Genomic DNA, 19,313 nt, shown 5'->3' on the forward strand with positions numbered 1-19,313 from the left:
GTGGAGTACAATTTGTGCTGAAGCTCAAATCGCCAGCAGCAAGCAGTATCCGGTTCCAGGGGAGGGGCACCTCCAGGCAGTCAGAATGCCAGAATCAGGAGGAGTTCCTCTCACAGAGAGCAGTCAAGCAGAACCACACAGCTGTATTCCAAGCCCAGATGACAAGCAAAGCTTTCCTAAACCCAGTGAGCTTGTTATTTCTGGAGTCCAAATAAACCCATGAAAAATTATACCCATAGGCTACAAAAGTATCCATCTTTTTTTTTTCTTCCCCAATGATGAGGTGTGAGGGGTCAAAACCAGGTTCCTGTGCCTGCCAGGCAACTGCTGGACCTGCTGAGCAACAACCGTCAGCCTTAAACTTACCAGTGTTGAGGGTCCCACACTCAAAATTCTAGAAGTTCTGTTCATGTTGCCTGCCTTTTTCAGAGGTTCTAAAAAGCAAAAGTTGTATCAAAAAAGCATCCTTTATAGAATTTCTTTTCTTTTTTCAGTGTGAGTGTTCTCCTCTATCACTATTCGTCTCATTTTCTGAGATTGTGTCTCTTACTGATCCTGCAGCCCCTCTATTAAGCTAGACTGGACATCAAACCTCCAGAAGCCCTCCTGTCTCTGCTTCCCCAAGCACCAGGATCATGCCTTAAACATGGCTTATAACGTGAGTATTGGGTATTGACTCTGGTCCCTCATGCTTGTACAGAAACACTTTACCCACTGAGCCATCTCCCCAGCCTGATTTTCTTTTCAATACTCAAAGTATTTACTTTGTTGTTTTCTGTGGTTTGAGACAGGGTCTGGTATAACTTAAGTTACTTGAGTTTTAAGGGTCAAAGCCTAAGGTGGCCCCAAAAAGCTATGAGTGGCCACTCACTTTCAACACACCATTAAAGAGGTAAGTTACAGTGAAAAGCAGAGAAAGATGTATTCAACCTGGTCACATTGCAAAGAACCAAAACTGTCTACTTCTGACACCAACATGGTGGTTAGGTTTAAACAGACCAAGAGGATACATGACTCAGCAGTCTTGGTCAAGCACAAGTATCCATCATTGACTCATCATTATCTCAGCTGCAATCTCTCCTACAAGGTGGTCTGATAAATGTATGAACTTTCTTCCTGTGAGGCACGTTCCTCTGACTGACACCAGGACTTTAGCCATTCATTAATTTTTTGAGGTTCACTGTTTTAGTATCCTGGTACCTCAAGTGTCTTTTGCTGTGGGATGTTCTGCATGTTAAATGTGTTGCTCTGATTGGTTAATAAATAAAACACTGATTGGCCAGTAGCCAGGCAGGAAGTATAGGCGGGACAAGGAGAGAGGAAAATTCTGGGAAGTGGAAGGCTGAGTCAGAGAGATGCTGCCAGCCGCCATGATGAGAAACAGATGTTAAGATACCGGTAAGCCACGAGCTACATGGCAACTTATAGATTAATAAAAATGGGTTAATTTAAGATATAAGAACAGTTAGCAAGAAGCCTGCCACGGCCATACAGTTTGTAAATAATATAAGCGTCTGTGTGTTTATTTTATAAGTGGGCTGTCAGACTGCCAGGGCTTGGCGGGACCTGGAGAGAAAACTCCAGCTACATTCTTTCTTTAAAATGTCTTCTCTCTTGATGTGAGTATGGTTACAGGCTGATCCTATGTAACAGAAGAGCACCTTGAGCTCCTGATCCTCCTGGCTTGAACTCACTATGTAGACCTCAAACTCACAGAAATCCATCTGCCTCTGCCTCCTGGGTGCCAGAATTAATGGTGTGCTGGACCACCACATACTGTCTAAAAGTACGGGGCAAGTTTTCCTCAAAAGATTGAAGAATGTGCAGTTCATAGTAGAGAATGAAGCTCCTCACTCTGTTTACTGATTTCAGTCTGGTGCTGGGTAGAACCCAGGCCTTGTACAAACTAGGAAAGTGCTCAAGCACTCTACCATACAGCAACATGCCAGCCCTAGTGTGTCAGTCACACTGGCACAATGCCTGGACTGAATAAGTGATCAGAAAGTAATCACAAGCAACGTTTTCCACTTTGTTCAGACTGTTAAATGTTGAATAATGCTTTGTGTTCCTTGAAGGAAACGGAAGCAAGATTCTAGCTAAGAACAAATCAGAACCAAAGGATACTTGCATTCCCTGTGGTAACATGTGGGAGGTCTTCATCCACCCTTATCTGACGACACCCATTCCTGAAATTGTGACACCCAAGCTTTGTGTGCGCCTGTCAACTGACCACATGACTCCTTAGAATACTGTCCAACTGTCCACATTCTAGGACACTGACTTTTTCTGATAAGTCAATAGAAGCTCCATACCACAGTGCATCCCTCCCTGAAAGCTTTTTGAAAGCAAAAGTCTTCTAATGGGCAACTATCCCTAGGATCTCTGTGGTAGTCCCAGAGATGAGCTACATCCAGATCTTAAATACCTAAAAGTGAAAACATACTTCAAGACACAGCTTGAGTCACACACACTGTGAGGCCCCAATGTAAACAGAGCTAATTTATCACTAAGCTATATCTCGAGCCATCTTTTTATTTTGCATTTGGACAGAATCTCACAAAGTTGTCCAGACAGCCTTGAACTTGGGATTCAGCTACCTCAGGCTCCCAAGTAGCTGGGGATCTTAGGCTGGCAATATCAAGCCTAGCTTATTCTATTTAATTTCTCTTAATTTTGTTCATTTGTTCATTTACTCAGTCTTGTATCGCAGGCTGGCCTCAAACTCCACCAAGGCTGACTGCTAACTCCTGATCACCCCAGTGCTTTGATTCCAAGGTTGCTCTACCACCTTCACATTTTGTGGTGCTAAGGATTGAACCCAGGGCCCGTGCAAGCAAGGCAAGACCATTACCAAATGAGCCACATTCCCAGACCTTCCTTTCTTTTAACCCAGGAATTGTGTTCCAAGTGCTCTTGGTTAGTGACATGACATTGTACCACCCTTCAAAACAAGGAAAATCCAGTAATCCACAGCTGCTGTTAGATGTCTCAAATGTTAGTTAACTACTACTGCATAAAAAATGAATTCAAGCTTAGTCGCTCACAACACAACACTTCTGATCTCACCGTTATTATGGGTAGAGGTCCAGGCATTACCTGGCAGGTCCTCTGTTCAAGTTCCTGTGAGGCTATAACTCAGGCACCTCACGTACAAGGCCCCATACAGGACAGATGAGGGAAGCAACTGGTGTCAGACTCACATGGTTGTTGGCAGAGATTCAGTTCCATTGTGCTGAGGGGCCAAGGACCAGGCACATGAGCAGATAACACTGACAAGCCTTGTGAAGGTCTTCCTGGAAAGGAAGCATGGATAGCTAAAGACAGAAGTGTTTCTTGTTACAGCAAAATCAGTCCTGAGAGGGCAGGCTCACTATCTGCTAACATGGATTTCTTGCTTACAATAGCTATTTTTGTCTCAATTTTTAAATCTTTTGTTGGTTAGTTGGTTGGTTGGTTGGTTGATTTTGAAGATAAGGTTTCTCTGTATAACAATCCTGGCTATCCAGGAACTTGCTTTGTAGACCAGGCTGGCCTCGAACTCACAGAGATATACCTGCCTCTGCCTCCTGAGGGATTAAAGGTGTGCACCACTACCACCCAGTTTAAGAATAATTTAAAGCCCAGCGGTGGTGGTGGTGGTGGTGGTGGTGATGGTGGTGGTGGTGGTGGTGAACGCCTTTAATCCCAGCATTTGGGGGGCAGAGGCTGGCAGGTCTCTGAGTTTGCAGCCAGCCTGGTTTACAGAGCTAAATCCAGCACAGCCAAGGCAACATAAAGAAACCCTGTGTTGTATTCTAAAAGTGGTGGGAAGGAGTCACACCATACAACAGGGGGAGGTTTATTGAAGGGAGGGGAGAGAAGGGGCAGAAACGCGAAGGAAGAGAAAGGGAAGGAGAGGAGAGCCAGGCAGGGTCTGCCTTTTATAAGGGAACATAGCAAATGCACACAGTGGGTGCTCTTAATGGCTGCAGCTGAGGATGTATCCTGTCAGGACCCTAAGGGCAAGCCAGTACAGATGCCTAAATGCTAACACCCTGTCTTGGGGGGGGGGGGACTTTTTTTAAAATCATTCTTTAGTGCTGTGGGATTTCTTTCCATATGCTGTGAATATGTGTTGCTCTGATTGGTTGATAAATAAGGCAGCATTGGCCTATGGCAAGGCAGCTTAGAGGCAGGTGGAAATACAAACAGATAGTAAAAGGAGAAAGGAGAGGCAGGGGAGACGCCATCCCATGGTCAAGGGAGCAGCATGTAATGGCACACAGGTAAAGCCACGGAACATGTGGTGACATATAGATTAATAGAAATGGGCTGAGTTTAGTTATAAGAGCTAGCTAGCAAGAAGCTTGAGCCATAGGCCATGGCCATAGAGTTGGCAATTAATATAAGCCTTTGTGTGTTTATTTGGGCCTGAGCGGCTGAGAGACAGGACACAGAAAAACTTCTGGCTACACTTTAGCTTTACAAGTGCTGCTGGGAAATAACTATGACCTCCTGACATACAGCTGAATAAGTAACACACACACACACACACACACACACACACACACACACACACCACTCGCAGCTGAATAAGTAACCCCCACATGCCTCTGAATGAGTACCCTAAACACATACAGACGAATAAGTAGCACACACACACACACACACACACACACACACACACACACACACCTAAGTGAGTACCATCCCACACATACACCTGAATAAATACCACCCACACACATACAGCTGAATAAGCACCACCCTACACACACACAGCTGAGTAAGTACCACCTGAATAGGTACCACCCCACACACAGCTGAACAGGTACCCCACACACAGTTGAATGAGTTCCACCTCACACACACACACAGCTGAATAAGTACTACTCCACACACTTAGAGCTGATGAGTACCACCTCACACACAGCTGAATGCATGCCAACCCTCCATACACACAGCTAAATAAATACCACCCCACACACAGCTGAATAAGTACCACATACTCACACACAACTAAGTAAGTACCATCCTGCATACATGTAGCTATATAAATACTGCACACATACAACTGAATAAGTATGATACACACACATACAGCTGAATAAGTACACTCACACACATATACACACAATCCATATCACCACACACACAGCAAATAAAAAAATGTAAGTTTTAAATTAAGAATTGCTTTAATCAAGAGCCAGGTGTGGTAACACACATCTTTGATCCCTGCACTTGGGAGGCAGAGTCAGGTGTATCTCTGTGAGGTCAAAGCCAGCCTGGTCTACAAAGTGAGTTCCAGGACAGCTAGGGATGTTACACAGAGAAACCCTGTCTTGAAAAGCTGAAAATGAGAGAGAGAGAGAGAGAGAGAGAGAGAGAGAGAGAGAGAGAGAGAGATAGACAGACAGACAGACAGACAGACAGACTGGGTCTCATGAATTCTAGGCTCACCTCAAACTCAGTACCTTAGCCAAGAATGACCTTGAACTCCTGGTCCTCTGCCTCTACCTCCTAAAGGCCAGGATTACAAGCATGTTCACTGTACGTACTTTAATACTGGGGGTGGAACCCAGGGTTCTTTCATGCTTGGCAAGCACTCTACCAACAGATATACATTTCCAGGCCCTAAAATCTTATTCTTAATAAACACCACCTTTACTTTTAAATGGAAAGACCTTGTTTTGTTTTATAACAAAAATATTTTGTTTAAAACAAAAATAGACCTCTGAAGCTCAAAAAAAATCTCTACATTGGGACATCTCATTTCCCTTCAGTGCTCACTCAATACTACATTCACTTTTTAAATGTATACTGTTTTTGGTTCACAAAGCATAGTTGTACACACTAGATAGATAGATAGATAGATAGATAGATAGATAGATAGATAGATAGATAGATAGATACATACATACATACATACATACATACATACATACATCATGCATATCATATCATTTTTATGTATACACACAATGTGGCAAGACTGACTCTAATTATCATGTCCTCAGTCATGTATATTATTTTTTCAGTGATACCTTTGAAATGTAAGTAGTTATTCTGAAAAATATCATACAACGTTACTGACTCTGTCACCCTTTTGTGCTATATATAGATCTCAAAACCTATTCATCTTGCCTGTCTGAGGCAACTTAGTGAGTTTAAGGTGTTATGGTCATAAATATCCCCCTGCCTCTCTGAAATTATGTGTTTTGACCAACAATCCCCATATCTTCCTCCTCCAATCCTAGCCTCTGAGAATCACTGTTCTATTCTACATTTGACCTTAGCCAGAAGGTGGACACCACCGCTTCCCTGTTATAAGCTCAACTTTTCCAGATTACACAAGTAAATGAAGTCATGTAGTCTGTCTTTCTGTGGCTGGCTTTGTTCCACTTAGCAGAATGTCCTCCATATTTATCACTGGAACTTTCGATGTAGACCAGGCTGGCCTCGAACACATGGAGATCCACCTGCCTCTGCCTCCCAAGGGCTGGGAGTTTAGGCATAGACCACCACACCCAGCTGATTTCCCTCCTTTTGAAAAGAAGTCTTGTTGCATATGTAAGCATTTTCTTTACTCACTCACCCACTAATGGGCACATGGTTTGATCTTGGCAACCATGTGTTACACAAAAGTCAACATGAGAGTGTGACTATCCCTTTTTATTGATTTATGTCTCTATGGATGTATACCTTGAGTAAGATTATACTAACATTTTTACCCACATGGATAAGTTTCATCTTGAGCTGGCCTGGAACTTGCTAGGTATACCAGGTTGGCCTTGAGCTCACAGAGATCTGCCTATCTCTGCCGTCCAAGTGCTGGGGTGCCTGGATTACAAAAATTAGACACCAAGTCTGGCTGACTTCTTTCATCTTTTTAAACATTAATTAATTTATTGGTTGATTTTTATGAGTGTGGGTATTTTGCTTATATATATTATATATATATAATATATATATATATGTCTATACACCATGTGTGTGCTTAAAACTATAATTAAGCAGACAGTTGTGAACTGCCGTGTGTGTGTGTGTGTGTGTGTGTGTATGTGTGTGTGTGTGTGTGTGTGTGTGTATGTGTGTGTGTGTGTGTGTGTTTCTGTTTCTGGGTCCTCTGAAAGAGCAGCCAATGCTCTTAACCACTGAGCCATCTCTCTAGCCCCTCTTACTACATTTTTTTAACTTAAAGCCTTTTTTTCTGTGATACATCCACAGACGCCCTGCTCTCACTTTAGTCTATGTATATTCCAAAGGCAAACTGAGCCTCAGGTTCATCTTTTTTATATACTTAGTGCGCACGCACTCTTGCCACATTGTATGTGTTGAGGCCAAAGACTAATCTGTGGGAAGTTTCTCTCTCCTACAAGTGGGCCCAAAGATCAATGGGCCAGGAAGTAAGTACCTTCACCTGCTGAGCCATCTTGTTGACCCCCAAAATGAGTCTCTTACACGTAACTTACTGTTGTACGTATGTTTATGTGGAAGGAGGTCAGAGCCTTCAGATTTTCCTGGACCTGAAGTTACATTCAGCTGTGAGCCACCAACATGGATGCTGGAACAAACTACAGGTCCTCTGGAAGAGCAGTGCATGCTCTTAACCAGTGAATCATCTCTCCAGCCCTTTGTCCTAGTCTTTTTAATCGTCATATGTAGCAATAATTACACATTTCTCTATTGGTGAGCTTTTAGGTTATTTTCAGGCTTCTTTTTTTTTCTATTACAATCTATACTATGAGAAATATCATGATATGAAGCACATGATCTCCCACTTAGACAACTGTTTTAATAAGATATAAGTTGAGACAAACAGTATATATGGCTTTGCTTTATTGTTTGAGATGGGGTTTTACTGTGCATCTTGAGCTGACCCGGAATTTGCTATGTAGGCCAGGCTGGCTCTGAACTCACAATATTCCTGGCTGAACTTTCTGAATGCTTTGATTACAGACACAAGCCTCCATAGCCAGCTGTATTTTTTTCTTAATTACAAACATTCCCAATTTTCTGGCATTACAGAAATAGATCACAGTTGAGCATATCAGCAGACAGCTATATAGAAGAAATTTATTTATTCCTATGTAGAAGAAATAGGATACTGAATATCAAGTTTGAAATCAGCCTAGAATACACGAGACCCTGTCTAAAAACAATAATAATTACACCAGTTACCATCAAATAAAAACATCCCTTTCTCTACCCTATCATCAGTACCAAATACCATGGATTTGTTTAAAAGCTTGAAAGATATTTTGAGGTACATATTTGGGTTTTGAAGGGTTACTTATCTCCTGGAAGTATTCCCTTCTGCTCACACTGACAATATGACATGGCCCTGGGGGTGGAGAATCTACAGAAGGAGCTAGCTTCTCTGAATGCTTGACCCAAAAGACTCTCCTCTTGTGAGAGAAGGAGGAATTTCTAGGCATCCTCGTCCCCTAAGAAGAAGACTGGGAATGATGCGCTTTGCAGGGTCCTTCCAAAAGTGCAAATAGATGCTTTCTGTAGAGAATTCACCTCCTCTAAAGGACTTGTCTTTTTTGGAGTACTCATCATTGGGCTGACTGACCACCATGAGTCTGTGAGTCACATCTGGCTTCCAATATACTCTTCATGTAAAACAATGAAGAATCTTATTGCCTAAGAAAATGTTGATTTAATTACTGGATTTTTAAGTAGGGCAATCCTAGGTTCAAAATTTGAATTTTCAATAAAGTGTATATGTGTGTCTCATGTCAGTTAGATTATTTTTATCATCTGAATCAGGCTTCTGGCTTCATCTTCTCATTTGTTAATGGCTAATTTCTGTGGGAGTTTTGGTAAGTTTTGGTGGATCTTGAGCCAAAAGAAGCAGCTGTGTCCCTTGAATAAACAGCCACCATACACAACTACTGGCTTTCAGAAAGTCTCTAATCAGAGATACCTTTGGGGCTTGGACTAGAAACAGTGACTAAGCACTGTCAGGCAGAATGTCCTGTGTTGCTCTGAGGTATGAAACATTACCTGTTTGGTGAAGCAACATTACATAACTACTATGCCTGAGCCTTTCCAGTCAAGTGACTCAACAGTTTCATGGAGCCATTCATCAACATCATTATCCTGGTCACCATCAATTACTATTTGCAGAGCACCCACACGGAGATGACAGTATGCTCAATGCCTGGGAGAGCACAAGGAAGACAAAGAATATAGTTGCTAAAGTAAACTACTTGGGCCACACATCTGAATATGAACCATAGAACAAACATACCTGTGAGTCCAAGCCTACCTGTGTCACACGTGGTAGAACCGACTCACTGAAACTCACCGTGGGGCTGCACAATGGTGATTTGTGTTGCAAAGAGCATGGAACAGATGGTCTTCCCACACAAGGGATGTTGAGAAAGGCTCCCAGCCTCTTTCAGGACCCCAGAATCACACTCTAAAGGTTTAGAAAGGCAATCTATGATGACTTGTGCCTATAATCCTAGCACTTGGGAGGAAGAGGAGGAAAATCAGGAGTTCAAGGTCATCTTGGCTACATAGTGTCTCATTTTTAAATTTCTAAGTATTAAACCATTTTATTCATGTAGATTTTTAAAAATTCTTGCATTTTGTTTATTTATTTCTATGTATGTGTGGGTGCACCCATGCCATGATGTGCATATTGAAATCTGAGGACAACTTTCAGGAATAAGTTCTCTCCTTCCACTATTTGGATTTGGGGGATTGAACTCACCAGAGCCTTTAGCTGCTAAGCCATCTCACCAGCCTCCTACATAATGAATTTAAGAACAGCCTGGGCTATATGAAACCTTGTCTCAAAACAAAAAACAAACAAACAAAGAATTTGGAAAGGCCTTTGTTAACCACCGAACCAAACTCTCCAAAATCCTTTTATAATGTCCCTGACTGAGGACAATGTATTTAGTGATCACCAACTCTAAAGATATGGAGAGTGTTCAGATTTCAGGGGAGATTTCTTGGGTTAAGAAATTGAAATCTGTTCCAGGCAGTGGTGGCGCATGTCTTTAATCCCAGGACTCAGGAGGCACAAGCAGGAAGATCTCTGTGAGTTCTAGGCCAGCCTGGTCTACAGATCAAGTTCCAGGACAGGCTCCAGAGCTACACAGAGAAACCCCGTCTAAAAAAAAGAAAAGAAAAAGAAATTGAAATCTGGGGCTGGAGAGATAGCAGAGCACTAGCTGCTCTTCCAGAGGACTGGGGTTCAATTCCCAGCACCGACATGTCAGCTCATAACTGTCTGTAACTCCAGTTCCAGGGGATCTAACACCCTCACACAGACATACATGCAGGCAAAACACTAATGCATATAAAATAAATAAATAAACCAGGCTGTGGGGGCACACGCCTTTAATCCCAGAACTTGGGAGGCAGAGGCAGGAGGATCACAGTGAGTTCGAGGCCAGCCTGGGCTACAAAGCGACAGGCAAGACTGTTACACAGAGAAACCCTGTCTCGAAAAAACTGAAAATAAATAAATAAATAAATAAATAAATAAATAAATAAATAAATAAATCTTAAACAAAAAAAAGAAAAGAAATTGAAATCTTAGAAAATCCCATGAGGAAATTCTAGGACTGAGGGATGGCCCCATGGGTAAGGCAATTGCTGTACAAGTATGAGTTTGAATCCTCAAAATCTACACAAAATCCGAACACATCCAGGTGTGTCTGTAACCCCAGTGATCTCCAGTCAGCAGCTCCTGACTAAAAGCATTTTAAGTGGGCATTGGAGTTGCACCAAGACCATTTTCTTCTATTATCACTAATTCCAAATTCCTCCTCACTGTTTTACACCCTCTTCATTTCCTTTTTGTGCTACACTGAGGAAGAATAGAAAGAAAAACAAGATAACAGCACTAAGTTGTTTCTCTGGGCTGGAGATACCATTCATTCAGTAGAGTGCTTGCCTAGTGTGCACAGAACCCTGGGTTCCGTTCTCAGCACTGTGTAAACTGGGAATGGCGACATGTACCTGTCAACCCAGTGCTTGGGAGTATCAGGAATATGAGACTGTTCTCAGGCCATATAACAAGTTCAAGGCCAGCCTAGGCTCCAAGAGCCCTGTCTCAAAAAATGGACAGGCAGGCAGGCAGACAGACAGACAGACATTTGTTCCCATGTCTTCTGGGGAGCACACTCAAGCTTCCTAGAGGACTTAAACAGGAACACAGCAGTTTATAAGCAGCCCTGTGTCCTTAGCCCTTAGTCCAGTTGCCTGTCCTGAAAACAAGATGGATGTCTGCTGACACCCTGTGCTTGGTAGCTGGGCACCAAGGCTTGCTGGTACATAGCAGCTTCTTGCTTGGGAAAATACCGTAAGAGAATGTCACACCAATTACACATTACAGCCTACCCCTGTAGGCTGAAAGTTTTCCCCAGGAAGCCCGGCACTCACCTACAGAATCAGGGCCTGCACTTCCCTCCCACTGCCCAGTGCAAGGCTCCCAGTAACAGAGAGGTCTCCCTAGTACCTCCGGATACTGCAGCCTGAGAAAGAAGAGAAGTGGGAGTCAGGCAGGGTCCAGCCAGCCCTTGGTGCTGAGCAAGAATAGAGAGACCTCCTTGCCTGTCACAGTAGGTTTCCTACTCCACAGACCTGCTCAGTGTACTATTCTCGCTAAGAATTGGGAAGTCACCACTGTGGAGATAGATGCCCTCCACGTTCAAAGTTCAAGAAGCAGAGCATGATGAGGTCAGAGTTCTTCTGTCCGGTGACCGTGGGGTGTCTGGTCTCAGGCTCCGGTGAACGGAGATAACAAACAGCGGGGGCTGGAGCTATAACCTCGACTGAGTTAAGCCACACATGAATGAGAGACAAGGAGCAGTGGTTGAAGCAGTCTCGGCAACCCTCCTCTGGGGACCCCACCTCCCTGGGCACTGGTGAGATTCGGAGCAGAAACTCACAAAAGAGCGTGCACCCCCAAGCAACTTAGGGAGGAGAAGGAACCAAGCACTTGCGACAGCCACTGGGTGGGAAAACATAGCCAAGAAACTTTAGAAAAACTAGAAGTAACCTTCATATTACTCACTGACATTAAAAAAATGAACTTACTTTAAAAATGAATTTGTAATGAGACCAATGACCCAATAGAAAATGTACAAAGAACATGAACAGTCTGTTTTCTTTTTTTAAAGATATACAAAAAGACAATGTGAAATAATACCACATGCTAAATAAAAGATGTAACAAAGACACATACTACACATGCCTGTTCTCATGAGGTTCTTCCTGCCTTCCTTTTTTTTTTTTAAGAGTCTCATACAGCCCAGACTAGTCTTAAACTTGATATACAGTCCAAGGTGCCCTTAAACTCATGATCCTACTGCCTCCACATCCCAGGTGCTGGGATTACAGACATGTGTCATTATGCCTGGTTATATGAAATTCTAATAAAAGCAAAGCCAGGGGCTGTAGATTACACCAATGGTTAGAAGCATTTGCTGCCCTTCTAGAGGACCTCAGCTCCCAGAACTCAGGTTGGGCAGCTTACACCTTCCTTTAACTCCTGCTTCAGGAAATCCAACCTCCTTTTCTGAACTCTGTGGGCACTTGAAAACACGTGGCTCACACACACAAAAATAAATAAATAAATAAATTAATTAATTAATTTAATATGATTAAGTAAAAAAAGCAAAGCTAGAGGGATGGAGAGCTGGTAGGTTGATACCAGGTGTGGAGGAGGGGTTTTTTTGGAATGGAGATGTTCCTTAGAATGATTGTGATAGTTACATAACTATGTATTTTTTAAGTATTTGAAACTTATCAAAATATACACTTAAAATTGGTGAATTCTGTTGTATGTAAACTATCTCGATTGTACAACCCAATGAGGCAGTCACATAAAAGGTCCAAGAAAAACTTTGAGTTCAATGCCTTTCTTTTCTGTTTTACAAATGGAGGAACTGACACCCAGAGAGGGGTTTTTATTATTCAAAATCACACATCCCTGCTCACAGACCTACGCCTGCCTCCTTCCTTCCTTCTTCCTTCCTGCCTGCTTGCCTTCTTTCCTTTTCTTCCTCCTCCTTCACTACTCTCTTCCGTCTTTCTCTTCCTGACTCCCTCCTTTCCCCCTCCTTCCCTTTTTCCCTCCTGACCTCCCTTTCTCCTCCCTGCCCCCTTCTTTCCTTCCTTCCAGAGAAGCTAGACCTAGGCCAACACACGTAGTCTCACGCTGACTCCAGTTCACGTCTGCAGTCTTTGTCTATAATATCTCATTAACTTCTTCCTTGGATGAGACCACATCAAGTACAGCAGGTGACAAAAGATCTTTCTTTTTTTTTCTTGTGAGACAGGGTTGCTCTGTGTAATAGTCCTGGCTGTCCTGGCATCTGCTTTGTAGACTAGGCTGGCCTTGATCTTGGAAAGATCTGCCTGCCTCTAACTCCCAAATGCTGGGATTAAAGACTTGTGCCACCACTGCCTAGCCAACAAGAAATCTTTTCATTCTTCCTGTTCTGCTTCCTGGCCAGCACATTTAACCTGTAAATTGTGTTATATATACAATTCACAGGCATCCTAACCCAATTTGCATATATTCAGTAATTTCATCTGAACACATTCTCCTTGTATTCAGGAGGCAGAAGCAGGAGGAGCTATTAACAGACTTATTGCAAAGAAATGGTTGGTACAGTTGTGTGGGCTGACTAGGCAGAACAGAACATCAGGAAAAGCATGCCAGAACTCTCTGGAAAAGTCAAGACCATGGGTGGATTTCTCTTTCTCCCCAAGGAAGCCGTAGTCTAAGAATTAATGCTCTGTAAATATTGACAAAGGAAGACATCCATGGTATGACAGCAGGCATAAAATGGACAGAGGAAGATATCCATGGTGATGCTGGATATAAAAGACACAGAGGAAGACACCCATGGTGACACCAGATGTAAAATAGAACAGTTGGAGAGATGGCTCAGCCATTAAGAGCCCTGACTGCTCTTCCGGAGGATTCCCAGCACCCATATAGTGGCTCCTGTCTGTAACAGTTCCAGCTGTTATGATGCCCTCTTCTGGCACTAGCCATGAATGTGGTGCACAGACATACATGTAGGCAAAACACATAAAGTAAAAATAATTTTAAAAATAAAAATAAACAAGCCACATGGTAGTGGTGCACACCTTTAATCCCAGCACTCAGGAGGCAGAGGCAGTCTGATCTTTGAGTTCCAGGCCAGCCTGGTCTACAGAGTGAGTTCCAGGACAGCCAAGGCTGTTACACAGTGGAACCCTGCCTCAAAAATTTAGATAGATAGATAGATAAAATAGACAAAGACAGCTATGGTGTGACACCAGATGTAAAACAGAGGAAGACAGTCAGTGTGACACTAAAAAGTTGCAATTTTGATGCTATGTGAGATCCTAGACATTTGCTAAGACCGTAACGTTTTTAGGACCTATTTTGCTAACATGATTCTTTGGCCTCTGAGAAAGGTCTGACAGTGTCTGATTTATACTCCATGTCTGCAAGCCTGACAGCTACACCATCCCCACCATCACCTGTTCTCTCCAATGGAAATATCCTCCTTTGTTCTCCAGGTCACCGCTACAGATGTGCAAGATCTACCTCTCAATTGCAGTTATAGACTCCTTGAAAACTAGGACCAGATGCCAGGTCACTACCAAAGGAACTGAGGCAGAGCTGGTGAGACTGTGAGCCCTTACAGTGGGCCAAAATTACCTGACTCATAGAGTCACATTCCATCCACGATGAAGGGCACCAGCCAGCTTTGTCAGTGTCTTTAAAGACAGTGAGTAACAAACAGCACATTTGGGCTTTTACAAGATGAAATCTCAGGGGGCAGAGGCCCCTCAATCAGAGAGATTCGGTGTCTATGTGAACCTTATGCTATGTAAGGATATAATTTGTTCTCCCAAAGCTTTCTGTGTTAGAGTCTCGGTCTCCATTGCGATGTTATTGAGAGAGGTAATGCCTAGTGAATGGTGGTTAGATAATTGGGCCACCACTCTTGGAAGGAATGGTGTTCTCACAAGACTGGGTTAGTTCTGCAGAAGTAGAATGACATAAAACCAAGAGTTTGCCCCCCCCCCCTAGTTCTTTCATTCTCTCGTGCATGTGTCCCTTAAGAAAACACACATTTTCCTTTCCATCTCTCTAACATAGCCAGGAAACCCTTCCTATGACTACTAGACCTTTATCCTTCAACTGTGAGCCCAAGTCAATGTCTTCTCTATATACATTATCCAGCCTCAAGTATTTTATTATAGTAACAAAAAGTAAACTAGAGTATCTCACCACTTAGGGATCCCCAAAATAAGAAAATTACCTGGGATGTTAGTTCAATAGAAAAAAATGATTCAAAGGAAATATTGATCACTATCTACTGCTTCATTGGATTGTAAGCCACCCAGCACAGGAGTATAGCAGTATAGGTCATCCTGAGGCCTGACATAGAAGAGACTCAACAAGGATTTTCAAAATGAAAGAACAGAAAACCACCACTTCCTGCATCCATACAGTGAGCATCTATCACCCCAAGCTCCCTGCTCTTTCCGTCTCAACACGTTACATTTTCTCCCTACCAGGAACATGTGGAGGCTACTAGAAAAGGAAGAGTCCAGTCCCATAGATCTGACCAAAGCTCTAGATGTCAGAGCCAAGTCTGTCACCTGCGTTATTCTGGCCTCCTTCCCCAAGTGAGCACCAAGCAAATCAAATCTGAACTACTCAAGACCCTCTGCCTCAAAGCCAACACCTTTTCTCCAGTGGAATTGGAATATTTTATAAGAAAGAAGGGGAGGAAGAGTGGGAAGAGGAGGAAGTGGGAGAGGAGAAAGGATGAGGGGGAGGAAGGGAGGAAAAGAAGAGGAAACTGTGGTAGAGGAGGAGGGGAGAGGAGGGATGGGAGAAGAGGAAGAAGGAAAGAATGAAGAGAGGAAGAAGAGGAATGAGAAAAATTTGCTGTATTCAGCTGCAGTGTTTGTGTGGCTTTACGTTGACTGGTGACTCATTTCTGAAGGATATATACATCTTCAAGAGAGAAACTATGAAAGTGTCTGGTTTATACACCACTGTTATCCCATCTCATTTTTCATAGTCTTATGAGGTCATCATCACTCATTATTTTATAATAGATGAAGCCAAGGCTTGAAAAGAGCACAACACTGGTCTTAAGTTTCTGCTTGCATTTCAGTCTTCATGAGTTAAATGGTAAACTGGGCCAAATGATAATGAAAGTTGTTCCTTGTATTGACTGGTTCATTATTTTTCCAGTGAGGGTGGATGAGATGGCTCTACAGGTGGAAGGAGAGATCTGACTTCTATCTGATCTCTACATGTGTGCTATAGCACTAGAACACACACACACACACACACACACACACTCCAATAATAATAACAAATAATAATAATAGTTGTTATCATCATCATCTCCTCTTGCAGGAAAAGCAGAACTAAGTTACATATCCATCTCTCCACAGAAGCATTCAAGGCCAGAGATTTTGTTTCACACACTGGGTCTTATCTGTGATAAACACACACTAAATTAGCATTACAGGTGACATCTCTTAGGCTAAGAGAGGAACTGTTGCCAATGTGGCTACAGTTTCCTGAGATCCTGGGACACGACCCCAGAACTCAACAGGTCTCAAGTGGATTCAGGAAACCCTTGGTCCCAGGACATATAAATCCTGTGCCTTTCTCATGTCCTTTGTAAGCTTTGAAATGTTCCCAGGGAGCTTGGAACTCCTTTGTTGCTTCTTCCTGTGTCTGCAGAATGTGTATATATGTTTGTGTGTGTTCACACATGTAAATGTAAATGTACAGGTAAAAGTTGAGGTCAGTCTGTTCCTCAGGTACTCTCTCCACCTTTTGTTTTGTTTTGTTTTTCAAGACAGGATGTCTCTGTGGAACAGCCCTAGCTGTCCTGGAACTCACTATGTAGGCCAGGCTGTCCTCAAACTCACAGAGATCTACCTGCCTCTGCCTCCCAAGTGCTGGGATTAAAGGTTGTGCTACCACCACCTAGCCCTCCACCTTATTTTTTAAGACAGAATCTCTTGCTGAGCCTGGAGCTCACTGATTAGGATAGATAGGATAGCCAGCAAACTCTAGGAATCCTCGTCTGAATCTCTAGCACTGGTATTACAGGCACATTACTGGCACCTTAACTTGCTAAGATATCTTGCTGACTTTCTTTTTGCTCCCTGGATGTGACCTTCCTTGAATGGAGGTACTAAATGTCACACAGCAGCAACATTTCCTGTGGAACTCCTTCAGAATCTAGGAATGTGTATGGGGGTGGGAGGGCTGTGCAGAAGCATGGGTACCTTGTGAAACACAGAGGCCTTATCCCAGTATACATGCTAATCAGCCTGAGAATACCCACCTGTGTGATCCTTGCTCCCTAGACAGAAAACCTAGGGTGCTGGCCAAGGAGACACTGAAGCAGAACAGCCAGTCTCCAAGGCTCACTGCATCACCATGTGGCCGGGGTCACAAAACCAGGATACCTCCTTCTGCTGTCATCTGAAAGGGGGGGCGGGGCAACATCTGGGCAGAGGATTTTATGAACAGGATGCATTTTTTTAAAAAGCAATTGTTACTTCTAAGGCAGACAAATGCAGAGAGTAGCTCAGCAACCTGAGATCCCACTTGGCTTGGGCTAGGCCCACACCCCTCTTCTGTCTATACACTTGGCAATCTAGGACCCCAGTCTGTGCATGCTGTGCACAGACAGCTCTCTCCTAATAAGGCACCTAGCAACCAAGCACCCCACATACTGCATGTACTCCCTGCTCCAAACAATGGAATAAGTTTCTCTTCCCCTTGACAACCATCAAGTGCAAACAATTTCTATCCAGTTATAGCTGAAACTGGATAGTAAAGGGCCACCAATCCAGCCTGAACTGGTTTTGGGTATGTGTGCAGTAAAACAAACTGTGTGCTCCAGTGAGCTCTCAGAGAGAATTTTCTATTTACTATCTATGCATATGTATAATTGGATGTGTATACAATTAAAGTCAGATGCATTGTGGGAAGGAACATTCACAGTCAAGATTATGTGACTCAAATCTATCAATCAAAATAGAAAACTATCCCCTGGACATTGTGGCACATGCCTGTTGTGGGATAATCTTTTTGTACACTATAAAGATGTGTCTCTGCTTAAGGCACCTTCTGATTGGTTTAATAAAGAGCTGAATGGCCAATAGCTAGGTAGGAGAGGTTAAGCAGACTTCTGGGCAGAGAGAGGAACTCAGGATTAATCTAGGCATGTGAGAGACACTGTTGAGACACAGAGGGAGTCAGACATTCAGAATGGAAGGAAGGTAAAAAGCAACGTGGCAGAGCATAGATTAATAGAAACAGGTTAATTTAAGTTATGAGCTAGATTGGAACAAGCCTAAGCTAAAGGCCAAGCTTTCACAAGTAATAATAAGTCTCTGTGTCATTATTTGTGGCTAGCAGCCCAAAGCAAGTCCAATGAGAAAGCTTACTACACATGCCTTTAGTCCTACCCCTAGGAAGGCAGAGGCAGGCAGACTCTGAGTTCTAGGCTAACCAAGGAGATACAGCAAAACCCTGTCTCAAAAACAAAGAGCAGAGTCAGGGCTGCAGACCATTAATCCCAGCAGTTGGAAAGCAGAGACAGGCAGCTCTTTATAAATTTGAGGCCAGCCTGGTCTACATAGTGAGTCCCAGGCCTGCCCAAGCTCTAACAGAAAGACCTTGTCAAAAAAAAAAAAAAAAAAAAAAAAAAAAGCCCTGTGGTTTTGGCACACACATGAGAGACAGAGGCAGGGGATCTCTGAGTTTGAGGCCAGCTTGGTCTACTGAGCAAGTTCCAGGATTCCTGTTGCTATACAAAGAAACCATGTCTCATAAAACCAGAAAGAAAAAACACCCCTAGTAGAGAGAACTACTCAAATTATACACTTTAGTAATCAGCCTCTCATTCCTTGAGACCCCATTAAAATAAAACAAAGCAAAGCCTGACAACCTGAGTTTGATCCCTGGGACCCACATGGTAGAAGGAGAAGACCAACTCCCACAGGTTGCCCTCTGACTTCTACATGCATGCCATGGCACATACCTGTGTACACTCATAGAAACACAGAATAAATGAGTGAAATTATCTATAACTAAACAAATGAATAAATGGCACCAAGAACCTGGAAACACCCAGCCCAGTCCTTGGTTACTGGTGATGTTTGCATGGGTCAGACTATGTATTATATACTGAGCTCTTCCTATGCTTTTCAGCTGGCATCTTAGCAGTGAACCCCAGGAAACAATAGCTTCCTTATTCAGAAAGAGATCGGTTCTTCAAAGACATGGCTTCTTTGTGAGAGCATGTAGCCTT

The 19,313-nt window shown here is 43.1% G+C and overlaps 1 long non-coding RNA gene across 1 annotated transcript in view; it reads right to left on the reverse strand.

Moving 5' to 3' along the window:
* Positions 1-302: 302 nt before the first annotated feature.
* Positions 303-19,313, reverse strand: part of LOC131910854 (uncharacterized) — a 28,831-nt gene continuing 9,820 nt past the window's right edge. The window contains exons 2-3 of the long non-coding RNA XR_009379227.1: positions 3,201-3,293; positions 303-434 (exon numbers count right to left, since the gene is read on the reverse strand). This is a non-coding gene — a long non-coding RNA (uncharacterized LOC131910854). The remainder of the gene's footprint in view (positions 435-3,200; positions 3,294-19,313) is intronic.

The sequence above is a fragment of the Peromyscus eremicus genome, chromosome 5 (genome assembly GCF_949786415.1).
Source record: "Peromyscus eremicus chromosome 5, PerEre_H2_v1, whole genome shotgun sequence".
In the NCBI taxonomy this organism is placed as follows: domain Eukaryota; kingdom Metazoa; phylum Chordata; class Mammalia; order Rodentia; family Cricetidae; genus Peromyscus; species Peromyscus eremicus.